The 23,848-nt window shown below is 47.8% G+C and overlaps 1 protein-coding gene across 1 annotated transcript in view; it reads left to right on the top strand.

The window, feature by feature from the left end:
- LOC111152030 (staphylococcal nuclease and tudor domain containing 1) overlaps nt 1-23,848 on the top strand; it is a 413,353-nt gene that overhangs the window by 314,098 nt on the left and 75,407 nt on the right. The gene's annotated exons all lie outside the window — the stretch shown is intronic.

Genomic DNA, 23,848 nt, shown 5'->3' with positions numbered 1-23,848 from the left:
AGTACTATTTGCTTTTGGTTGCCATCTTTGGGATTTCTTTAGCACTTACCTTCCCATTTCATGAAAGGAAGTTGTGTGGCAAAAGACGTCCTGAATTCTTAGTCCAGGAGCTGTGGGTTCCAGTTCCTGAAAACGAACTGCAGCTTCCTGGGCATCGCACCAGCTCTGTCAGCCGTCCGTACGGCGGGGTGGGGATGTGAGTGCTTGCCCCCTCGTCATCTCTTCAGTCTCACATTGACCCCTATTTTGGTTTTGGTAAGAGATGTTCATGTTCGTGAAGAAGAAATCCTCGTATTGGCATGCAAAGTGGCTTCCCCTACCCCTCTATTTTGTCTTTGTTTTTGTTTTTTAAGATTTTATTTATTTGTTTGAGAGTGAGAGATACAGAAAGCAGGAGAGGGGAGAGGGTCAGAGGGAGAAGCAGACTCCGTGCTGAGCGGGGAGTCTGATGCGGGACGTGATCCTGGGACTCCAGAAATCACAACCTGAGCTGAAGGCAGTTGCTTCACCAACTAAGCCACCAAGGCGCCCCCTCCTACCCCTCTATTTTGTAACTGCACAATGTAGCTTAAACTTTTATCAATTAAAGATAGCCCCTGCTGGAGAAGTATTTTAAGAATCCAAACACTCTAGTCGTCTCTCGGTAACTGTTGCGATGTGGGGCGCAGTCATCAGGTAGAAGGGGCAGATATTTTATAATTTCCTCAGTGTGGGCCTTTGGATAGTGAACTACAGAACACTTCTGGGTTGGAAAAAGCAGGGGAGTCCCCCCAGGGTCTGTGACTTAAAGACATCCCAGAGGTAGCAGCAACAGATGCTGGCTGGACGGAGGGAGGAAAGGCCTTCCCAGGTTGCCTGAGAGCTGCAGCGGCAGCATTCTCCTCACTTCCCTGCTACACGCCACTTCTCGGTTGCCCTCCCGTTTCTCACTGCTGTCTTCCCCTGCTGTTTCACATTTCCCAAAGTTTCTTTCCCTTTCTTTTTCAACTCTTATTTCCCCAGCCACTTTTCTACCTGATCATGTTTCTGGCCTGCTAATGGTACCCAAAGGCACAAGGGTGTCAGAGAATACTGACCACTGAACGGAGGGAGTGTCCCGAAGCTCTTTCACTCTCTTAGTCTGACCTTACCCTTGTCTGTATGTTTGCTGATATTTGATTGTGGAAAAAGATAAATTTTTCCCCATCTTCTTGGATGCCCCTGGCATGTGAGTGAGTTTGCAGATCTTAGTCTAATTCAGATTTGATGCTTAGCTTTCTTGGTTGTAGTGCTGCAATCTTGCCGAGCCCTAAGCTGGGATCTCTTGATATAGAAACTTTCTGCATTTTCTTAGCCGCTTATATAATTATCCGGCCTGACTGCTTTGAAGGGTCTTTATCCACAGGAAAGAGGAGGATGGCCTAAACTCAGGATAACTTGGAAGTTTTTACTAAAGGAACCGGTTCTAGACTGTCCTCCTGGGCATTTCTCTTCATTATATATATATGAAAACTGTTTTCTGAATAGTGTAGGAATGACAAGCAGTTTTTGTTTTATTCTAGGTTTATTCACTTAACTTCAGTCTATATTTTTATTCCATATATTGTCCTGGAGAACATTTCTCTTGGTCTTCTTCCTTCTACCCCCGATAGGGATCTAGAAAAGCCTGATGGATTGGCATTCCTGGATGCAGAGATGCCTCCTGCCCTTAGGAGAAAGCGCCGTGTAATTGTCTGGATGCCTGAGTGTGGACTCATAGCCTCGCACCCAGTAGCTCTTACCTTCGGGCCGCCACTGTTGTGCCCGGGTGGCGGGGGGGCACTTCTGGGGCGGAGCTGCTGCTGTGATGGCCCTGGTTGAGCAGGTTTTTTTGTGCCTTGTGCCTGTTCCTTAACAATCAGCTTTTACTTCAGGTAATCAGGTATTGTGATGATGTGATTGCCCTTGACCGTGCCCCCATCCCTCCCCTTTAAATTTTTCTTTTTTAGTATCTTACTTTTGACGAGGATTTGTCTGTCCCCTGCCTACTTTTCCCAGTTACTTGAAACTTGGAGTATCACATAGGAAAGGAGAAGCATACCGATGATGTGATTTCACAGCATGTCCTGGGCCCCCTTTGTGATTTCACAGTGGTGCCTCCGTCAGGTTTGACTCACCTACATGAACCAGTAAGCTGACTGGGAAAGGATATGGTGCGGGAGAGAGCCTATAATGGACACTGCCCTTAGGGCAGCCCCCCTGCTGGGGAGCAAATGCAAAGTGGGGGTACAGGAGCCTGACTCCCTGTTTATGAAGTGCATTTTCTTGGCTTTGGGTAGCCAGAGCAGAAATTGCTGTCTGTCTTTTTCTCTGTTTCAGTAAAGAGAGAGGTGTAGTCTTTCCATCCCATAGCCTCTGGTGGAAGCTGCCAGAGTGTCTCACAAGTCTGTTGTGTGTACATTTCGGATGGCCCCATTATCTGGAGACTTGATAGCCTTGCCTTCCTTCAGTGTGTTTTATAGTGACACCAGTTAGCACGGAACTGCTGACCTTCCTAGCCACCACTCAGCCCCATTTTCCTGTCTTTCCTGTCACCTTTCATTGTATTTCTTCTTTTTCTTCGTTTTTCTATGTGGTCCTTCTCCTTAGCCATTGGTTCCCGTTGTCTTTTTTCTTTTTTTTTTTTTAAGATTTTATTTAAGATTTTAAGATTTTATTTATTTATAAATATTATTTACAATATTTAAGATATTTATTTATTCTATTTATTTAAGATTTTATTTATCTATTTGAGAGAGAGAATGAGCGCAGGGCGGGGTTGGGGTAGGACAGAGGCAGAGGGAGAAGCAGGCTCCCCACTGAGCAAGGAGCCCGATGCAGGACTCTTTCCCAAGACCCCGGGATCATGACCTGAGCCGAAGGTGGACGCTTAACTGACCAAGCCTCCCAGGCACTCCAGTTGTCTTTTGTTCCTTTCCCTGAGCTAGGAGCCTGGGAAGACTGGTCCAGGTTAGAGGTCTGGGTGTTCTGGCCTTGTTGCTCCAGGGCAAGAGAAAGAGCAATTTAGACGCCAGCTTGTTACCTCACTCTTTGTGGCCTTGAAGGCCAAAGCAGCCAAGGAACTCTGGAAGTTCTTATTTTACTCAGAGGAAATCCAGTTAGCTCAACAGTTCTTCCCAGGCTGACTCAGTTAGGATGTAACAGGGGTGGGCAAGTCGGCCCACTGCCAGTGTTCGTGAATAAAGTTTTAGTGAAACACTGCCGCACTAATTGTTTTCTGTACTGCAGTCTACGGCTTTCGTCCTCTTAACAGTGGAGTTGAATAGTGACGACGAAGGCCATAAGGCTTGCAGTCTTTTTATCACAAGAAGTTTGCTGTCCCTTGTACAGTAAGTACAACAGGCTGTGTTGGTTGGTTTAAATATCTTGCAGCCCTGAAAGTGACAGTTTGCTCTCATGTCCTCTGCCTCTGAGCCTGGGCTCCTTCGGGGCCACGCAGAGTGAGATCATTGTGTCCGTTGCTGTAGCTGGGATTGTGAGCTATAGGAGCGCTGTGTCCCACTGGATGGCATGAGCTGTGGGCCCCCCTCCCGCAACACAGCTGTCTCTTTCAGGCAGTTCTGTGCCACACTGCCAAGAACAGGAAGATCTGGTGTAGCTTCCCAGATGGGGAACTGTGCCCATCGCTAGCATCTTCCCAGAAGTAGTGGTTTTAGAAGAATGTTAGCTAATGGGTAGATAACTGGCTTAAATGTGAAAACTCCCAGTTTTCGAGCTCCAGTTATCATGTGGTTCTGGGTGACTCTTTCCTGCCTCAGTATTCCTGTCTAAAACATTGATCTGGCAATCCAAAGCCATCCTCTTCCTTTTGAGGCCCTTCCTGTGAATAAAGCCGTCCACGTGGGATCTCTTCACACCTTGCCAGAAGGCCAGCTCGCCAGCACTCACTCACTGACCCACTGCTGCCTGCAGGGCGCTGTGGTCGCTGTCAGCAAACCATGCACTCCTAGAGAGGGGGCTCTAAGGCGTGAAAAGAGATCAGTGCCACAGTTTAACCCTCTTCACAGTTCGAAGATATAAGAGATACATTTCCCCGGGGCAGGAGGTAGGATGTTGGAGGTTTAGTGATCATTTCAAAGACCTTTCTCAGTGACCCCTTTGTCCTCTTGAGAGCTCAGAAATTACCTTTTGCTGCTGCCTGGAAAATGTCCTTGTGCTGGACAGCCTAAGCTGAAAACTCTGGCTGCTGCCCTGACCTATTTCCCTTCCTCCTGCTGGCATCGAAAGGGGGGATGCCTCCCTGGGGAGCCCCCGCTGCAGGTCACAGCAGGCAGGGCAAAAGTCCTGGATCCCCTCGCTCCCACAACCCCCTGTTTTTTTTTTAAACCAAAGATGCACAAAAGATCACAAGCAACTGTTGCTGTCTGAAGAACGTGTATTTACGTTTCGGAGGAGTATGGACTTGGCAGTGAATACTGGTGTGTATTTATGGAGAGATGTTTGGGAAAGAAACCTTAGAATAAAAGAAAAATGGTTTCTTGGTTTTTGTTTTTACCACCAAGTGTGCCGCATCTTGTCTGAGAAAGATAATAAACGGTCCGAGCAGTTTACCATTGAAACTGTTTCTCCACATTTCCCCATAGTGCTGTGGTATATGCTCTCACCCTTCCTGTTCCCAACTGCCCATGCAGGTCCCTTCCCTGTCCAGGAGACACGTGGGAGGAGAAACAGTAGCAGAGTTAGATTCCTGGATGAAAGTAATAAGGATAGTTCAAGCCACGGGGAAAACCCAGAAGAGTGAGGGCAACCCGGTGTCCATAAGACCGGCGAGACCCTGCTCTCAGACTGTCCCCGTGTTCCGTAACCCTCGCTGAGCCACGAATAATGACCTGCTGGGAAGGCAAGCCAGCTGTCTACCAACTTTGCACTCATTTGCAAAGAACAGCCTATTCTAGATTATCTCTGCCACTGCCCAGGGAAAAGGGAATGCAGCAAGGTCACCTTTCTAAGCCACCCTCTTACTCTGGAAGGTGTTAAGGGCTGTTGGAGGCTAAGGCTTTCCTCTTAGCGCCCCCCACACTCTTGATGGTTCATCCTCCACTAGTGGTCTTTCAGTTTGTTTTCCTTAAAGGCTATTTTCTTTGAAGGGGGCTCAGGTCAGGACCTCCTGTCTTAATAGTGATCAGGCTTTCTGTTTATATAGTATTTTCTAGTGTAAAAGTGTTTTCATATACAATCTTTCATTTTAATCTCAAAGCAAAACTACACGAGAAGTATTATCCCAGTGTCACAGTTCAGGAAGCTGAGATGCACAGTGACCTGCCTCTATTCACAGAGTTTGTTGTAGAGCAAACACCAAATCCCAAACATCTACACTCCAAATCAGGTGCTTTTTCTTCCCCAGATTTTGCCAATTTTTCTATTAGAATGTGGTCGTTCTTTTAGCAGTGTTATGTCCTTTCTCAACCCTCAAATATCTGGACCTAATTAATTTGAAAAGAATAACCCTAAAGGTCCAGCAATTAAACTGAGAGTTCCTCTCCAGTACAGAACCACTGAGTCTGATTCTGGAAGCTCACAAGACTCCAGAGGGATCCGAGAGATTTGCTGTGGCCACACCTTCCCAAAATACATATACTCTTGTCACAGTTTTTACATTTTTTAGTTGCCTGATTCCGGCTTCATCTGTTGGTTTGACTTTTGTGGGCTTTCTTTTTTCTTTTCTTTTTTTTTTTTTTTTAAGATTTTTAAAATTAATTTATTTGATTGAGAGAGAGCATGAGAAGGGAGACGGTCAGAGGGAGAAGCAGACTCCCCACAGAGCTGGGAGCCCAGTGCGGGACTCGATCCCGGAACTCCGGGATCATGACCTGAGCTGAAGGCAGTTGCTTAACCAACTGAGCCACCCAGGTGCCCTCTTTTTTTTTTTTTTAATAATGATTCCTCTCTGACCTGTCTTGCTCCATTTCAGGTTGATCACATATATCCATATTCCTATTTCTAATCTTTCTTAAAAGACATACCTAGTAAGTGCATCCATTTGGAAATATATAACTCCCCAATGCCTCTAGGATAAAGTCTGATCTCCTTAGTTTACATATATCCTTGATTACCTCTCCAACTTCGTGTCTTACCACTGCTCATTTCACTGACCTTATTCTCACAGTTCCCCATATTTACCATTCCATTTCTTCTCTCCCACTCTTTAGATCAACCCATGCTTCCCCCCAGTATACCAACCATCCCCCTTTTTTGCTTTCTTATTCCTACCTATCCTTTCAGGATACACCTTTTTTCAAGAAAGGTTTTCCTTGATCTCCCAGATTGGTTGAGATGCCCTTCCTTTTGTCCCCTTAGCCTCCTATGCACACATCTGTCATGCACTGACCAGTGATTTTATAGGGATCTATGTGTCCAGACTGTAAGCTTCTCAAGGACAGGATTCATGCTTTTGTCCTTGTGTTCTTTGTACTTTGCCTAGTGTATAGGAGATACTTAGTAGATGGATATTCATTAAATCTACTGCTTGGTTCCCTGTGACCAAACTCTAGAGATGGGGGGAAAGGACTGCTCTTTTGTTGTCCTTTGTAGTTCTTTGGGAAAGTCTTTAAGCATTTGTGGGCCGGCGAAGAAGACTGGAGTGTTGAGGCCAGACACACAGCCACTAACTCAGGAGCTTCTCAATGAAAAAGTACATTACCAAGACCTGACTCTCCTCTTACTTTGGGACCCTGGGTCTCCCGAGCTTTCTAGCCAAGATTCTTAAAGGTAATGAGATCATGATGTGTGAGTGTTTTGAAAAACTTGCAGTGTTCAAATAGAAATCATTAATGTCCCTTCATCATATTCCCAGTAGGCTACTCATCTCTTTCCTCCCTGGTATATTTCCCACCCTTTGCTTTTGTGGGTCAAACTATTAAGTGAGACGAAGGGTTTATTTTGAAGTTCAAGTCAACCAGTTCTTGTTCAATGATAGGCTGTGAACACTAGGCTGTTACTTCCCTACTTAAAGCCCCTTCATTTCTGAGTTCTTGGCCCTTGCCAGGTATCTCTAAAAGCTGGAAGGAAGGCCCTCAATTCCCATTCCGGCCCCTAAGTGAAAATGGCATCCCGATGAGAGGAGGTGAGGTAAAAGTGAAGAATGGAGGGTACTGTCATGTCGCCCTGTTTTTCCCATCCCCGGGCTGCTTGGGTCTCCCCTCTCAGCTTTTACACTCCCGGGCTGCCAGTCACCAGTAGCTTTCCCCAGGCTAGCTCAGCAGCATGTGCTAATGGGTGCCAACGGCGTGCTGGCTCCAGTGGGATTCCTCTCTGCAAAGCTGCTGGCTCAGCTCGGCTGTTGTCTGTTTCCCTATTCTTCTGCTTGGAACTTTCATAGCCAGTCAAGCATAGTATTGCATCCATTCTTCTGAAATAGCTGCAGGGCCTAATTTTTCATTGGCTTGGCCAAGATCCTATTACCTGTAATTATGTCATACAGGCTGACTGGTAAAGTTTGAAAGGCCTCACTGCCCTCCCGAGACTAGTGTTCACATCCCAGCCTGGCTGTTGGGACTGGGGACAGAACAAGACAGAACAAGGTTTAGGGCCACAAGAGATTTGGCCTCCTTGGGGACATGTAGGGAAGGTCTCAAGGATATAATTGACTCGAGGAAGAAATCCTTTTCGTCAGAGGGATTCTTCCTTTCCCTGAGGAATTGGTCCTTACTACTGTAAACTCTTCCTTAAGAGACTCTGACATTTCCTCTGCCAGTTCACTTTGTTCCTACTAGGAAAAAGGAAATAGGAAGTATAGCCCTTAGACCTGACAGATGTTTCCTCCATAAGCAGGTTTCTTTGCAATGCCGAGGTGGGTCCCTGGACTGATTTTTCCTCTCCACCTTTACTTCTGACCCACATCAGTCGGAGAGTAAAGATGCAGAAGGCTCAAGCATGACTTACTCTTGTGTCTTTCTGCTAGATTGGTCCACAGTACTTGATTTAAACCTCATCTACATTGAAGCCTGGAGGGACACCTGGGCAGCTCAGTCGGTTAAGCATCTGTCTTCAGCCCAGGTCATGATCCCAGGACTCTGGGATCGAGTCCCATGTCGGGACTTGTTCAGCGGGGAGCCTGCTTCTCCCTCTGCCTGCCACTCCCCCCGCTTGTGCTCACGCACACACTCTCTCTCTCTCTCCCTGACATAAAAATAAATTCTTTAAAAAAAAAAAAAAAAAAAAAAAAAGCCTGGAAATGAGTAAACTGGGCACTGATTGCCATTGGAGACTACACGTATTGGCTCACCACAAGATTATCATTACGAACACAAGGTCATGAAGAGCCTTCAAACAGAGCTTTGCTGAGCAGAACTCCTGCCACCTATGGTATTCAGTATTATCTGCTTATCTGACATCAGTTTCTTTATGAGCCATCCCTGTGGACAACGGCTATTGCCAGGCACATCCTGGTCTACCTTCTGTATAGCTATGTAGAGCCTGTGACCCAGAACGAATGGAAAAATTCTGTCAGGAGGTAGGAGAGTTCTGGACTCCTCATAGGTAAGGATTGTGCTAGGAGAGCTGGGTGCCATTTATTTTAATTTAGTTGAATCAGATGCCCCTAACAATAATTCCTGGTTTGTCTTACCTCTTCAGTCATCCTGAATATTCACTGCTTCTTGCACTTTGGTAAGGGTTCTCTTTAAGAAAGAAAAAGGAAAAAAGAAAAAAGGAAGCTAATATCCTTAATATAATAATATAATAGAAAAGCAGCTCCAGATTTTTTTTAGATGAAATCCCTTATTTGTGAAGTCTGTCCATTTCCTTCTGGTAGCCTAACTTGGAAAATAGTTCTTTATTTCATATCTGCTTACTGGCAGATCATACTTACTTTCCACACTTAAGATGACCTCATGCAGACTTGCCCCATTCTCTTGTTTCCAGGAGAGCTTTACACAGGACCCCAGCACCCTGGCCAGCACACCATGTAGATTTGAGCATGAGCTTTCATGCTGGCGTGTTTGGGGTTCTTCAGGCATCATAGCTCCCTTTTTAGTTTGTCCTAACCATTCCCAGACACACCCGGTGCCTGAGTGTTAATGTCTTCTCCTTGAAATTACATAATTCAACTGATATCTTTTTAGAACACAGCCCTTATAATATATAGTAGCAGGGCTGCCAGAGCTGCCAGCAACGAGTAAGCAGACTGTACATTTCATTTGCTCTTCAGGTAATACGAACATTCTGGTGTTACACATGTGACTCCTCCAAGGACACAGTAGTGACTGTTCTAGTGGATGAGCCAGCCGTAACCCCGCCCTCTTCTTGCCATGAGCATGCCCACTCCCTGTGTCTGTTGCCAAGGACTAGACAAGATCCTCTGTGTTCCAAATCTGGCTTTATTGATGAACTTCCCACTTGCCACTCCACCTGTGACAGTTTCTGGTCAGCTGAACTTAAATGGATTTTGGAAATGAAAGTGACCAGTGGTCTGTTATGAAATGCTGTGGTGCATGAAATAAGATTATGAGCAGGCTTGAGAATTAACAGCAGATACCCTAACCTGGTCTGAACAACACGTGTCACTTATTCAGGAAGGGTAAGTTCATCCTCAGACCCATGTCCAGAACATTTAGGAACATTTTCCCCCCTACTGGTCACTTAAAACTCTGTTAGTAATGTGTGCAGAGTCAGACCTGTGTTCTTGTTCCAGCTTCACCCTTTACTAAATGACCTTGGACAGGATCCTTAGTTTCTCTAAATCCCGAGCAGTCTCAGTACGTAATAGAATTCAGTAGAATGGTGCTCCTAAGGTTGCACAGTACAGCAGTGCTGCTAACCTTACTCCCTCGCCCACAGCAAAGGCACCTTCTCTCTAGGGTTGGTGTGGAGATCGTGTAACTAGGTAAAATTCCCAGGACTGGTACCCTGGTAAGTAGTAAACACTTGGCAAACAGCTCGTGTCATTATTTTTATTATGAATGAAAATTCTCCTCTCAGAGTTGAGCTAAAATCTAGGACTAGAGCTTCAGTGTGGACAAACCATGATACCCAGAGTAGGGAGGCAGGCTAGCCATGGGCATGTGTGTTGGGAGCAGCATTCATATTAGAATCAACAAAGAACAATGGTTAGTCCTCACCAGTGCTCGTCACACGCCAGTCCTGTCTGTTTAGGCCAGTGATGGCAAGGGCGCTTGCTCCCTACCCCGCTCCCCAATCTAGTACCCATGGCAGACCTTTCCAGTCACACAGCATTGCTTTGCCTTAGGGCTCAGAATCTTCTCCAAACAGGGCTCCTAGGAGCTACTGCCCGTTGAGTGGATTTGGCACTTAGACTTCTGAGTTCTCAAAAGACTGTCTAAGTACCATCAAGGGTTAGCCAGTCACTTTTCTCTGAAGAAAGGCTAAAGAAACAGGGTCTGTTTTGCCTCTGCTTCTGCATGGTCCTTCACGTTAGAATCTCTTCTTTTTAGGCAGTGTCACATTTAGTGGAAAAGTAAAGGTCTGGAGGTGATGCCAGAGTCCTAACCCGTGCACAAAGCCTCTTCTAGACTTGACTATGGACAGATGAGGCCAGCCATCTCCAAAGCCCGTAGTCTACAGATGCCTCATAGACATCTGAGAAATAATGGCCTGAGTATCTTTGCCACACGGTTGAACTGCCATACGAGTATTCAGAGGACGATCTGCCAACACTCAGGGCTCTCTCTGCTTTCTTTCCATTTACACGGGACTTCTTTTTTTTTTTTTTTTTTTTTTTTAAGATTTTATTTATTTATTTGACAGACAGAGGTCACAAGTAGGCAGAGAGGCAGGCAGAGAGAGAGGAAGGGAAGCAGGCTCCCTGCCGAGCAGATAGCCCGATGCGGGGCTCTATCCCAGGACCCTGAGACCATGACCTGAGCTGAAGGCAGAGGCCTTAACCCACTGAGCCACCCAGGCGCCCTACATGGGACTTCTGACCTTGCTCATTTCCTGGTGTCACTGTGACTTGAAAATGAGGGATACAGGATCCTAGCTGGCCTGGGCTTCCTTATCCTCTGATGGAATAGCATTTGTTCTTTTCTGTCCCCATACCACCTTACCATGGCCACACAGTCTAAGATCGCCATAGGTGTGTCTCTGATGTGTATTAAATGGGAGGGTTGGAGCATAGTGGAGTACCAGGCACAAGCTCTAAAGAAGGATCTAGGTATTAATCAGGATTGAAAGGGACAAGAAAAGGACCCAAGACAAATCCTTTGGGACAGTCACTGCAGCAAGAACAAAAGCCATCTACTGAGCCAGGAATAAAAAGTTGAATTGAAAACAGCTTCACTGTGCCATTTTTCCTTCCAGGTTAGCATAATGCCTCCCTTTTCTCCCTTTGCCTTCTCTCGATACAGTGGAATCCTATCTAATGGTACCAGAAGAAGGTCTTGGCATTGAATGTACAGCTAGAAGGGGAAGATTATGCAAGTAAAACCCAACAGGTCCCTCCACCACTACCAGCAGCCTGCATAAGCTGCTTCTTTTCCCCAGTTTTTCCAGTGCTGGCAGTGCGAGGATGCTGGTACCTCTCCGGTTAAATAAATCTAAAACTACTGACCCAAGATTTTTATAGCAGTGCTGCAACCCTATATGAGGAAATGCAACAAATAGTCCATTACCACTGATTGGATATGGATTTTTGGCCTGGCCACTTGCCACGTGGTAATTTTAGAATAGGGTCACTTTCGGAATTGGAAGATTCCTTGTAGGAGGGTACTGGTGTTTGCTAAATAGTGTTTCTTATCTTCATGCCCTCTCAGAGCCATGCCCCCACCTCCTGAGTGTAGGGCCAATCTCTCTGCCCAGCAGAGACAGCCAGAAGTCATCCTTCATCAGCTTACAGGGCTGCAGACGTGGCCATTTCCAAACACCCAGGGTGTACTTAACCACTTCCTCCTTCTAATATCAGCACTTCCACTCTAACCACATCAGCAGCTTTGTAACTTGCATTTCATTTTGCTCTATGTTTTGGCCCTTCAGGTATCTGTGGGAGGAAGGTGGGGGGACTGGTGAACTGTGTTGTCACTGATTTCAGAATTACACAGTTACACCCTGAGTCATTGTCTCTGGAGAATCATTTAAGCAAAAGTGCCAAGAGCATCCTGAAGGGCTCTTGCCCTTTTCACACTTGGGTTTTAAAGGTTGGGTTCTCTTTCATATTGGATATGTGACTGTCTGCTTGGTTTCACTATCTGCAAAATGGGAGCATTTGGCCGTGTTCTGCCTGGAGAGAGCTAAAAGGCGACGATTCAGGCATGGCGCCCAGGAGCCCTAGTTCTTCCCACTCACGTAGAAGGCAAATAGCCACACACAGGCTGAGGTCGCTGTGTGACCCGGACAGGGACCTGTGGTTGCTTTGTTTTTTACCTTCTCACCTACATCTGAATAATTAGACCTGGTTGATGAGATAGGGGATGGACCTGTGATCCTAAACCCCGAGATGTGTCATCTTGCCTGTCTGTGAGCGGTCATTGTCCCAGGATTCAGATCAGACCTCTCACATTTTGACCCCACCCTCGACCTCTGATCTTTATGATGTATCTCTCAGCCCAGGGTGTTTTAGAGAATAGGCTTGAGCCCCAGGAGCCATGATCTTTATCAAGTATGTTACAAGACATACCAAGTTATATCTTTATCAAGTATGTTACAAGGCAGTTCTACTTTATTAGCTTTCTGTCTCGCTTTTTTGGGCTGTTGACCCAAGGCTCGGGATCAGTGTGGCAAAGCTGGAGTTTGCCCTGGAAGCTTTTGATTCTTGTTTTCCCCTCCAGGATTATATGAGTTGTTGAGATAGCCCAGCTAGACACCACTCAAGTATGACACCTTTAAGAATTCATGAGGCCTTGGGACCCATAGCGCCTCTCAGCATACAGACTTCCAGCCTGGCATCAAGGGGAGCCATATGGTTTCCCACGCCCTGATGCCTGGCAAGCCTATGAAGTGCAGAGGGAGGCCCTGAGACGACTCTCAACGGCCAGCTCTTCCAGGCATGAGGAAGGGCTCTCCCTGACACATTCACACGTGCACCCAAGCGTGCCTGACACCCAGCGACACGGAGACCAGCCCTGGGAAGATGCCGCATTCTCACCCTGCCCCGACTTCTTTCATCTGTCCTTCCTCTCTGATGCTTTCACCCTCCGCCTTGTGTTTCTGTAATTTGTACAGTATCGTCGAGAGGTGTTGAAGAGATCAATAGCAATTCACCTTTTCCTTATTGATTAAAGTGATGGCAAGTTAAAATTGGCAGGCAGTACCAACTCATTCATCATGAACTATCCATCTCCTACCAGGCCACCAGTGACCTCTCCCTGCCTGCTCGTGGCTCAGCTGCAGCAGAGATTGTGTCTAGGCCGCATTAATAGGAATGAGAGAACTGCTGGGTTTGGCTCCTATAATGAGCGCTGAGTGAGGAAGGCGACTGCAGGTAATGAGCAAGGAAATGACTGTGGAGCCTGTTGTCCAACTCCGAGGCTTCATCGGAGGGGTTCACCGCACGGGCGGTACTCCCAGGAGGAGGCTGCGTGGCGTCAGTGAGCGGACATCGCCGCCTCACCCAGCACTTCCTCTCCCGTTATCCCAAAGGGCACAGCCTTCCTTTGTGATCCCACAGAATGTAAACTGCGTGTGGGGACTGAAAAGTCTGTGGCACCTGTGAACCAGCTCTGGTTTTGCGGCCCACGCAGACTTTTGCCATTCCCTCTGAGACGTCAGGTAGTCACTTGGGCTCACCCTGGAGGAATGTGGGGTGCCTAGGGTCAAACTTGAGTCAGACAGTGAAGGAAGGGCGCTTAGGAGGGGTCTGTAGCTACCAGGGGGTGGAGAATGGAGACCGCTTCTATCCACTGCTTTCTCAACTCTAGAAACAAGTACAGGAAGGGTGTGTGTGTCTGTGTGTTGTTCTGCTGCCCCTCATGAAATACCCTCTGATTCTCCGTTGGGGAAGGTGACGGGAACACCCACAGCCTAGGACATTTCCGGCGCCATGCACTGAAGAGCTCACTTTTAAAACCACATCTCGAATGCCAAGTACTTACTGCTTCACTCACCTGGTGCGATGACCAGGGGTCTTTGAATCCCAGGGGTCTTTGAATCCCAGGGCTCTTAAAAGGGAAGTTCTCACTGACTACAAAGGCGAAACGTGGTTAACTTCGCTGCTTTTCTCTTGCTGCACTGTAGTTTGAATTCTGTTGGTTCTCTAACACATACAGACACAGAAGCAACTGTTGCCCACCACACCCAGCAAAGTCCTTTGTTCAGCGCTGCAGAGGGCCAGAGGGAGGTGGAGTCTGCTGCCTTGCACAGCGTGAACCAATTCCCAGAAACTCCTGTGGGGAGAGTGTTGGCTGAGGGGAAAGTACTTGGGGGGCCACCCAGAAGCTTACCCTGCACCATGACCTCTACCCAGCAGAGGGAGCTACTTACCTGAGTGGGCAGAGAATGGTGACCAGCGGGACTGCGGTGTTGCCGTCAGGGAGCTTACAGTCTTTTGTGTCAGCCCAAGTACACACAGCCAGGCTTCCAGAAGAGCACTGCCATCACACTCATGTTTCCTGAGTGTCCAGTGGGTTTAGGTCACTATTTTGGAAACCCCTTTCCCAGTAGGAAGATTTCACTAGAAACCCGGTGTCACTGTGTCAGGTAGCTCTGCAGTCTGCAGATGCCAGACCTGGAGAAGGCAGCCAGCTCTCTGTGAAGCTGCTTAATTACATGTGAAGCTGCCAGCAGGACGATTGTTCTTTTCCCATGGATCATTAATAAACCATTCTGGCCTGTGTCGATGGGGCAGGGGAAGTCTCTGACAATTCCATCACCTTCCTCAGCTTGGTTGGACAGGCCTTCCTCCCTTTCCATCTAAAGCATTCAAAATGGCTGAGAGTAAGGAGAGGAAGGGAGAAGAAAAATCTATTTCCATATAACGCACATGTTTTTCTCCTAAGATGGAAAGTGGCCCCCTGCTTTCGGGTTGTCCTAGCAGCCTGAGCGTAAAGGGTTCAAGGTTTGCCATGGGTGGGAAGTGCTAGTGGCTCAGCTCCTAATATTTGCAGCAAACTACAAACCAGGCCTGATTTGGAGATGAGGCAACTAGTGCAGCAGATGGCAAACAGTCCTGCCCCACTGGGGCCCGAGATCAGCTCCATCTTCTTCCTTCAGCCAAGGCAGCCTCATTCCTGCTATGCCTCAGCACAGAAAGCATGTATGGCTTTCCAGAAACTACTTTTGTAGGCAAAGACGGAAGAAAGCAAAGCAAATATAATACGGGAAACTCAGTGTAGTTAGAAATATTTGCCTGTCAAACAGCCTAAAATAGAGCTTCTCCTTTGTTGGATAGAAGAATTTAGAATCTACATTTCTCCAAAGAGCACTGAGTGCAAAAATTAAAAATGGATTATAAATAGAAATAAAATGACCCATTCAGTTTCCAAGGACTTGAGTCTACAGCCTTCAGAATACTGAATGAGAGCATTTGAGAGCTGTCGGGACTCAGAGCTGATACAGTCTAATCAAAGCAGTTCACAGTATTTGAGAAACCGAGACATGAGGAAGTTAATCCATGGACACATTCATATAGCCATGCACGAGAGAGCTAACTTGTCCACATTCCCGTTGTATTGATCTGACCTGCTCCCTCACCTGCCTGCCAGACAGCCACCTGTTCACATGCCCTGGCAGTGCAGATAATAGTGGAAGAATGCCAGTGGCACAGAAAAGGGAGTAGGGTGTACGTGGGAGAGGTGGACAGAAGATGTGAACACGTGCATTCTCTAAATTGCATTCTTTTAGTGAGAAAAGGACATGAGGCTAAGTCAGAGGAGGAAGTCATCTGGAGCCTCAGCATTCCGTAAAGAAGACTCTTAACTAGACAGGGGTGCAGAGAGAATGCACACAGGATGAGAAGGCATGCCAGAGAGGGAGGAGTACAGGTGTCTCACAAGCCTGGAATTTTCCATTTGCTTTTCCTGATTAGTGATCATAGAAAAGCTGTTATCTTTCCATGCCAAAAGCTAAGCTTCAAAAATGCCCAAAAGAAACCAAGAGGTACTAAACCATTTTAAATTAAGGGGCTTTATTTTTCCTTTTGGGGTAGTGGGGAGGCTTGCACTGTTTGCTTTTTTATTTATCTCCCACCACCACCACCACCAAACTGAGAGAGTTGCAGGGCAGAAGTGAAATGTATTGCCCTCTGGCTCCTTGGGTAGGACTCCAGCTCAGGCACTTTTCTGGTCACTTTCTCCCAGGCCACACCCAAGGTGTCACCCCTTGCCCCCAGCGTGCTGCACTCTTGGGCCTGCTCCCTCTATTCTCTCAGAGGAGGCAGATCCAAAAACCATGCCATGTTAGCAGGCTCTGGGCCTTGTCCCCACCTTATAGCTGAGTCTGGTTACCCATCTCATTAGCAGTGATGTCTGTGTGTCTTTCAAGGGCTTGTCAGGTTGGGGAGGAACAGATCACATTTTCCGGCAATTTAATTTTATTAACTCTGATTTTTCCCCCCTTTTCCAAAGCACAGCCAAATGGAGCTAAACATACACACAAGGGCTATATTTAGTCCTGATGGTGTGGTAGAGTAGGGAAGGCACAAACACAGAGGTTTATCTGCTACCTAGTAAACACAGGGAGGTGTCAGGGCTGGAGAATTCAATAGTAATAATAAGCATTTATATGGTACAATGACAACTTCGATACAGGGCATAATTTTCTGGGGATTGCTATTAATTGTGCTTCTGCCTGTGAGCGGCCCCCTAGTGAGGGGCTTGGAACACCACGCAGAGTAAAGCTATATTAAACATCAATTAAAACAGCATAAAATAGAAACGAAATAAAATATGCAAAGGTCAGAATGGCTGTGAACGAGCAGACAAGGCACTGAGGGGAGAGGGGTTAGAGTCTAGTACTCTGGGGCATTCATGCTCTCGGTTGCTCTAAGCTTCTTTGAGTTCCTAAGTTTAGCAGGTTTGCTGGACTAGCTTCCCCAAGTTCAACTCTTTCCCAAAGGGGCTAAGAAACAACTCATTATGGCCAGTAAGAAATGCGAGAGGACAGCCAGAGTCTACCTGCACTGTCCGGTCAGACTTTCTGCAGTGATGGAATATTCTTTATCCCCATTGTTCAGTATGGTAACCACTAGCCACATACGGATATTGAGCCCTTGAAATGTGGTTAGTGCAACTGAGGCACAGAATCTTTAATAACGTTTTAATTTTAATAGCCACACGTGACTAGTGACTACCATATTAGACAACACAGGACTCTAGACAGTCTTCACCTACAGTAAACACTCCAGAAACGTTCAACTTGCATTGCACTCTTCTTCCTAAACCACTGTGCACCTTCCCCCATACCTCTGAATATTTTATGTTTTTTTTTTCTTTGTTTGACCCAGTCCTCCCATGCTTTTGACTTAAGCTTCCAGATTCTTTCATAAGGGTCATAACAATGCCAAGAAATGAGAAAGGTCAATGTCTGCATCAAACCAGACAGCTGTGGCCTTATCCTTGCCCCCTTTTCTCCATCCCCCAGTCAGGCTAACACCAGGCGTTTCCCACTCCCCCAGGCAGAAAAGAAGGGAATGGCTGTGGATCTTTGGCTAAATGAAGATCATAGATCTGTGGGGCTCCCCCACTGAACGTCTCATCAGGTGCTGAGTCTGACCCTTGAATTCTGCGGAGCTGGGATTGTAAAATTCCAGGTCATCCAGGGCACTCTGACCTGACATTCCTTGGTCCCTTGGGCACCTAAACTGAAAATACCTTTTCCAGTAGCCCTTTAAACACTCGTCGAATGCTTAGAATGGATCCGTTCATTGTGATGACATAGTATAGTAGAACAAAACACTGTACTTATAATAAAAAATCCCATGTGTAAGTCCTGGCTCCTCTATTTACTGAATCTGTGACCTTGATAAAAAAAAATCACTTAACCTTCCCGAGGCTTCATCTTCCCACATAAGAATGAGTGTGCTAGATTAATGACCTCTAGGCCCGAGAGGACCTAGCAGAGAGATCCAGAGACAGACACCCTAGTTGCCATGAGGTCCTGTGCCTCACTCAGTCTCCCCCTTCAGCTGTCAGGCCTGCCTTTCAAGCCCCCCTCCCCTGAGTCCACCCAGACCCCCACCTGTGTCTAGTTAGCACCCGCTCAAGCTGGGAAGTGGACCGACAGCATGGACACACCCAGAGCCAGATTGGGCGGTGTGATCCCCGCTGGTGCTCCTCACACTCACGTGGACCTTGAGGAGTCCTGGACAGCCTGCAGTGACTGTGAGGCACCCTCAGAGGCGGCAGTGGAAAGAAGGCAAGAGGTGTCTTGGCTTGGGCACTGGGGCCATAAAGCAAGAGGGGTCACCCCTCTTGGCCGGCTGGCTGTGTGCCAGCTTTCCTCTACCCAGCAGTCACTGGTCACTGCTCCAGGGGTTGTCCCCACCCACCCAGAGCCCCTGGGGAGCTGCCAGCTCTGCGCAACTCACGAGGGGCCTGCCGTGTCTCTAGCCGATGGGCCGTGAGCAGGCGCCATCAGTCAAGGCGGTCTTAGCTGCAGTGCTTAAGCCTCGTTGTATCTGCTGCATGTTCTGTTTAGTGAGTTTTGAAATACTATAAATAGTTAAAACAGAAGGCTGTAGTCCCAAACCCTAGTGCCAACGCCCAAGAAGCTTGGGCACAGCCCTCAGCTCGGGCCAGATTAATCCTGTCTGAGCCCGGGTGCCACAGCTCTTGAGTTTGCTGGGCTATGAGGCCAAAGAGGCAGCGCGTACAGAAGGGAGAAGAGCTGGAAGCAGAGGAGGCACAGCACTGGCTGGCCTGATGTGAGGTGCTGAGGGCCCTCCAAGCACACTGGGCAGCTGGGGACAACTCTTCAGACCTCTCAGACCTTTGGTGGCTCTAGGGGATTGAGGGAGCGGGCCTCAGCTCTTTGCGTGATTCAGTGGATCCTATTCTTGTACCTTGCAAACTTAATGCTTTTGTTTTCCTTCTCTTCCCGCCCCCCAGAGAGGGAGGGGGCAGGGACAGAGGGAGAGCGAGAATCTTAAGCAGGCTCTGCCCCCGGCACGGAGCCCAACTCGGGGCTCAGTCTCAGGACCTTGAGATCAGGACTTGAGCCGAAATCAAGAATATGACACTTAACCGACTGAGCCTCCCAGGCACCCCTTGTTTCCTTCTTTCTATCCTGTTCTGTGACTTGCCACCTTTTCCTTGGCTGTTTTTGTTGTGTACCATGTGATCGGGGGCGAAAGGATATTCACGGAGCTCGCATTTAGACCCCCAATAGCAGGATCCCGGGTGGATGGAGCAGTGGTTCTCAACCCCGCACACTGGAATCACAGAGCGTGGGGGGTTTAGGACAGATACTCATACCTGGGTCTCCCTTCGAAGATTCTGTTTTCATCAGGCACCAGCTTTTGATGTTCCCTAGGCATATGAGGTGATATCAAGGAATAGTTTGTTGGTTGTATTCAGTGTGATAATGGCATTGTGGTTATGTAAGAAAATGGCTGTGTTTTTTAGAGATGCATACTGGAGTATAGAAAGGTGGGGTGACATCATGTCTGGGACATGCCTTAAAATATATCAGCAAAGAGAAAGGGGGCTAGCTGGAGCAGACCTGTTTTGAAAATTACTCATTCTGGATGGTCAGTATATGGGAGTTCATTACTATTCTCTGGTTACAGTGTTTTCGAATTTTTCTCAAAAGTTTTCTTAGTAATAAAAAATGTTTTTAAAAAAACTTAGAATCTCTCCAGGGGATTCCAGTGTTCAGCTAAGGTGAAGAACCGGTGGTTTAGAAGATTAAATTTGGATCCCCGCACCCTAGATCAGTTCTAATTGGGGCTTTGTGTAACCTAAGAGTGACCTTTCAGGATAAGTTCCCGTAAGTAATCTGGACCCTCAGCTCTTGAGGCGGTGAAGAACAATGTGGGCACAAAGAACAAATGACACCTAGAATCAGAATTCAGAGTGGACAGTGAGGCAGCTTTGTCTGGTCTGAGTGACCTCAGTATCACCCAGCCCCAAAAGCTTTCGTGCTTTGGGCTTCACCTGCCTTATCACTTGCCAGCACTCCTGCATACCACCATAAGGACCTCTCTTGCCACGCCAGTGCCAGTAAAGACCACTGCATGGTGACACCTGCACAGGAGCATCCTGACTCCCTCAGTGTTCAGCACTTTACCTAGTGGGATTTTGCTGAAGCCACAGTGGGGGGATAGGGGGCTGAAATTGCACCTCCCTGTCCTTCCCAGGAGTCCACATGCTCTCGGTTCTCTGTGCAAGTGTGTCAGGGCTCTTCTGGGTCCTCAGCACCTGCCTCAACTCCCAAGCACTGTTTTGCTGTGGCTGCTCAGCAGGTGGGATAAACAGAAGCTTGCTGCAACCCAACTAAAGGGTACTCTGGAGTTCTGGCTGGAAGCTTCCATGCTACATTTTTTAAAAATATTTTTAAAGATTTTATTTATTTATTTGACAGACAGAGATCACAAGTAGGCAGAGAGGCAGGCGGGGGGCGGGGGGAGCAGGCCCCTGCTGAGCAGAGAGCCTGATGTGAGGCTCGATCCCAGGACCCTGAGATCATGACCTGAGCCGAAGGCAGAGACTGAGCCACCCAGGCACCCCCCATGCTACATTTAAATACCACAGCCTGGCTTGGGACCCTGACTTAACACCTCTCCACTCATGAGCAAAATATCTCCTCTTCCTTCAGTAGGCTTTGTGATGCGTACCTTTCAGCAAGTCGGTGTGTTGCTAAGGGAAGCTGAAGCAGAGGGAAAGCTACAAACTGCCCGAGGTCACTCACCAGCCCAGAGCTTTGCTACCAATAGAATTTACTGAGTGCATGGGTGTCCTTCCCACTCCCTGGGGAAAACTTAGAGCAGTCCTTTGAGCAAATGCCAGCTTGAGAAAGGTGTAGAAGTCACCCCTGCCCCTCTGTAGGAAGGCCCAGGGCATCCATCTTTCCCCGGTTCTGAATCACTATGGGTCCTACCACTGTCCGGTGCCTACATCCAGAATTCAGATGGGCTGTTTCTTCCTCTGCCCGCTCAGAGGAACAAGTAGCCTCAGAGTCACTAAAATGGGAAACTCAGGGCTTTGTGGCCTTCACTGAACTGTTCGAATGGGAGGAGACAGAAGCTTTCCTGACTCTCTTCTGCTGCCTAGTACATCTCTCCCCTCTTGCCACCCTTAGGCTATCCATCTTGCTGTTTTCCCCACTGTAGGAACTCCTCAAGGGCAAGAACCAAGTCTTTCATCTCCATTGTTCCCCGGCCCCTGGCACTGTGCCAGTCACATGCTCTAAACAGGCATATAGATGAGGAAGTGAGCCGAAGCAGGGTTGTGGCAGGGAATGCCACTAGGCTAAGGGTCAGAAACCTGGCATTTTAAAAAGTAGTTTCTCATTCATTTGGGCTTATGGGCCTGAACTGTGCCCCCCTTGCCTGAGTTAGCTTGTAGAGCAGCAGCCTGTGGGATGAGGAAGGGTTTCTAGCTGGTAATGGCTAGAGAGAAACATGCTATTTGGTTCTCTTTCCACCTCTTTGGAATAAATGGTGGTCTCCCTGTGCTTTGGTGTCTCCCCTTTGATATTCATGGGCCTCTGAGCAGTCTGTCCTCTCCCCCTCCTCACCTGGGGCTCTGAGGAGGGTGACATGTTTGTAGGAGGGTTTCCCTTTGTTTTTTTTTCCAGGGCAGTCAGTCAATTGATACTTGGCCAGATCTCCCGGAAGGGACCCCTCCTGGAGCTCAGTGAACCCTCAGGGACACTCGCTCAGCTAAAGCAGAACCAGGTACAAGAAGCACTTCTGTTGTTAGTGACAGGACTGTCCTCCCTGTCAGAAACCAGCATGACCCCTGAGTCTTTCCCTGCTCCCTCTAGACTTGAAAACAGAGGTTCTAACCCTGAACCTGCCCTTGAATCACCTGGCTACATTTTTAAAATACTGAAATCCTGTCACCACCCCTAGAGATACCGCCATATTTCATCTAGAGTCTGAACATTGGTATTTTCTAACGGCTTCCCACTGCTGGCAACATATACTTGGGACCAAGAACCATTGTCTCAGAGTCTTCACTAGAAGGAGCTATAATAGCACTTGAACCTTCCACCACTGGCCTTGCCCTCCCCACCACCACTGCCCTGGAAGGTGGAAGAGGAGAGCATGTACTTGCCTCTCCTGCACACCCCACGTCACCTTCCTTGGCTAGTTCTGAGACACCCTTCCCAGACTGTGCGATTGGTGATGCCATGTGGTTGTGTCCCCCACACACACACTCTCTCACACGGCCCACTGCTCTTAACCTTGGGCAGGTGACTAAAGCAGAGAGAGATGATCTGGGGACAATGGTTTGATTTTGTTTTAGAGGGCATTAGTGAGGGAGAACAGTCCAGAACTATCTTTGCAATTTAAGAGGAATATTACTTCTGTGATTTTAGCCCAAACAATAGCTTGCCCATTGGCTTCCAAATATCACATCCCGTCCTTCGGTAGCAGAAGAGTCTGCCTTAGCCGTGAGAAGCAAGACCAGACACCAGTTGAAATCCCAGACAGCTTCCTACCCTCCCTCCATATTTTGTCAGATATTTCAAGCTTTAAGTCCTTATTCGTGCTCTGCCTACTCGGCTGGCTGTCCTTGCACTTGAGCGGCTTGTTTGCCTGGACAGGTCCAAGCTGTCTGAGCCATCAGCAGCTGCACCTCCTCCCTCGCGCCTTCTGTCTGAGCCAACCTTGATTCACAGTAGTGCAGATGGCCACAGCCTTATCCAGCGACGTCTGCCACTCCCATCCCTCTTCTGCCCTGCTTTCCCCTAGATGAAGGGGCTGAGCCAGCCCTTGCCCGCTGGTCAACCTGCGGCCAAGAGGAAGACCACTCTTTGGTCATGCTCTGGCATATTAACCTAGGAAACATGACAGCAATTTTATCTGAAGCACATAGGACAAGGGTACAGGAGGGTCTGAGTTCATGTTGTGTTGAAAATACTTTTCAGGCTGCATCAGAGCTAATCTGTTTTTGCAAATATGCTCAGTTCCACCCACTCCACTTCCTAAGTATTACTGGGAGCTGAGAGCGAGAGGAGAGAGCAGGTACCAGAAATCACCTTTCCTTCTCTTCCTACCCTTTCCTCCCTTAAATGCAGATTTGACAACCTCTCAGTGCACCGCCGCTCAGTTCCTCAGTCCAGTTCAAGGTGCTGAAGGGTAGTGCCCTGTAATACACCACTGTAATCAATTCTTTTCCCTTCCCCTTGTCCCTCTGCAAGAGAAATGAAGTGACAGGTAACAAATGCGAGAGGGGTCGTGGGTGACCTTGTACGTGAGAAAGATTGGCTGCAGTAGCCCTAGGGCCTCACTCTGCTTTTTCCTATGGCACTCACTGCTGAGCTGTGGACAAGACACCGGAATCAGGGTGTCCCGTCCTCAGCTGTCTCAGACAGACCCACAGCCATACACTCTAGCAACAGCCGGCACCGGGGAGGGAGTGCTATGGCAGCAGTCTCCCACACCTGTGTGGTTAGGGACAGCACCCACAGCGAATATACCAGCTCATCTGGGTCATCTGTAAACCTTGGGGACCCCAGCAGCTTTGGAATGCCATAGGTTCAGCAGTACTAATATTCACATGATTCATCCTGAGGCTTCCTTTGCTGTTATGCACATTATTTCAAGGCTTTTTTCTTGATGAAGAAAACTATCCCAATCCTAGGCTGCTTAAACAGGAACATAAGCCCCCAGAGCCAACCTTTCCATAGGGTAATATGGAGACTGAGCTCTGTTAGTCCCTGGGGTGTTTTCTTCTTCAGTGTAAGGATATTTTTAATCCTTTATCATGATAAAATGTCTCAGTTGGCACCCAAGGACCAGTAACACACTGACTAAAGACGACAGGGACTACCTGAA

Source organism: Enhydra lutris, unplaced genomic scaffold (genome assembly GCF_002288905.1).
Source record: "Enhydra lutris kenyoni isolate GAN:26980312 unplaced genomic scaffold, ASM228890v2 scaffoldscaffold27, whole genome shotgun sequence".
NCBI classification, from domain to species: domain Eukaryota; kingdom Metazoa; phylum Chordata; class Mammalia; order Carnivora; family Mustelidae; genus Enhydra; species Enhydra lutris.
The sequence above is the reverse complement of the archived record's forward strand: the minus strand, read 5'-3'. Positions and strand labels throughout refer to the sequence as shown.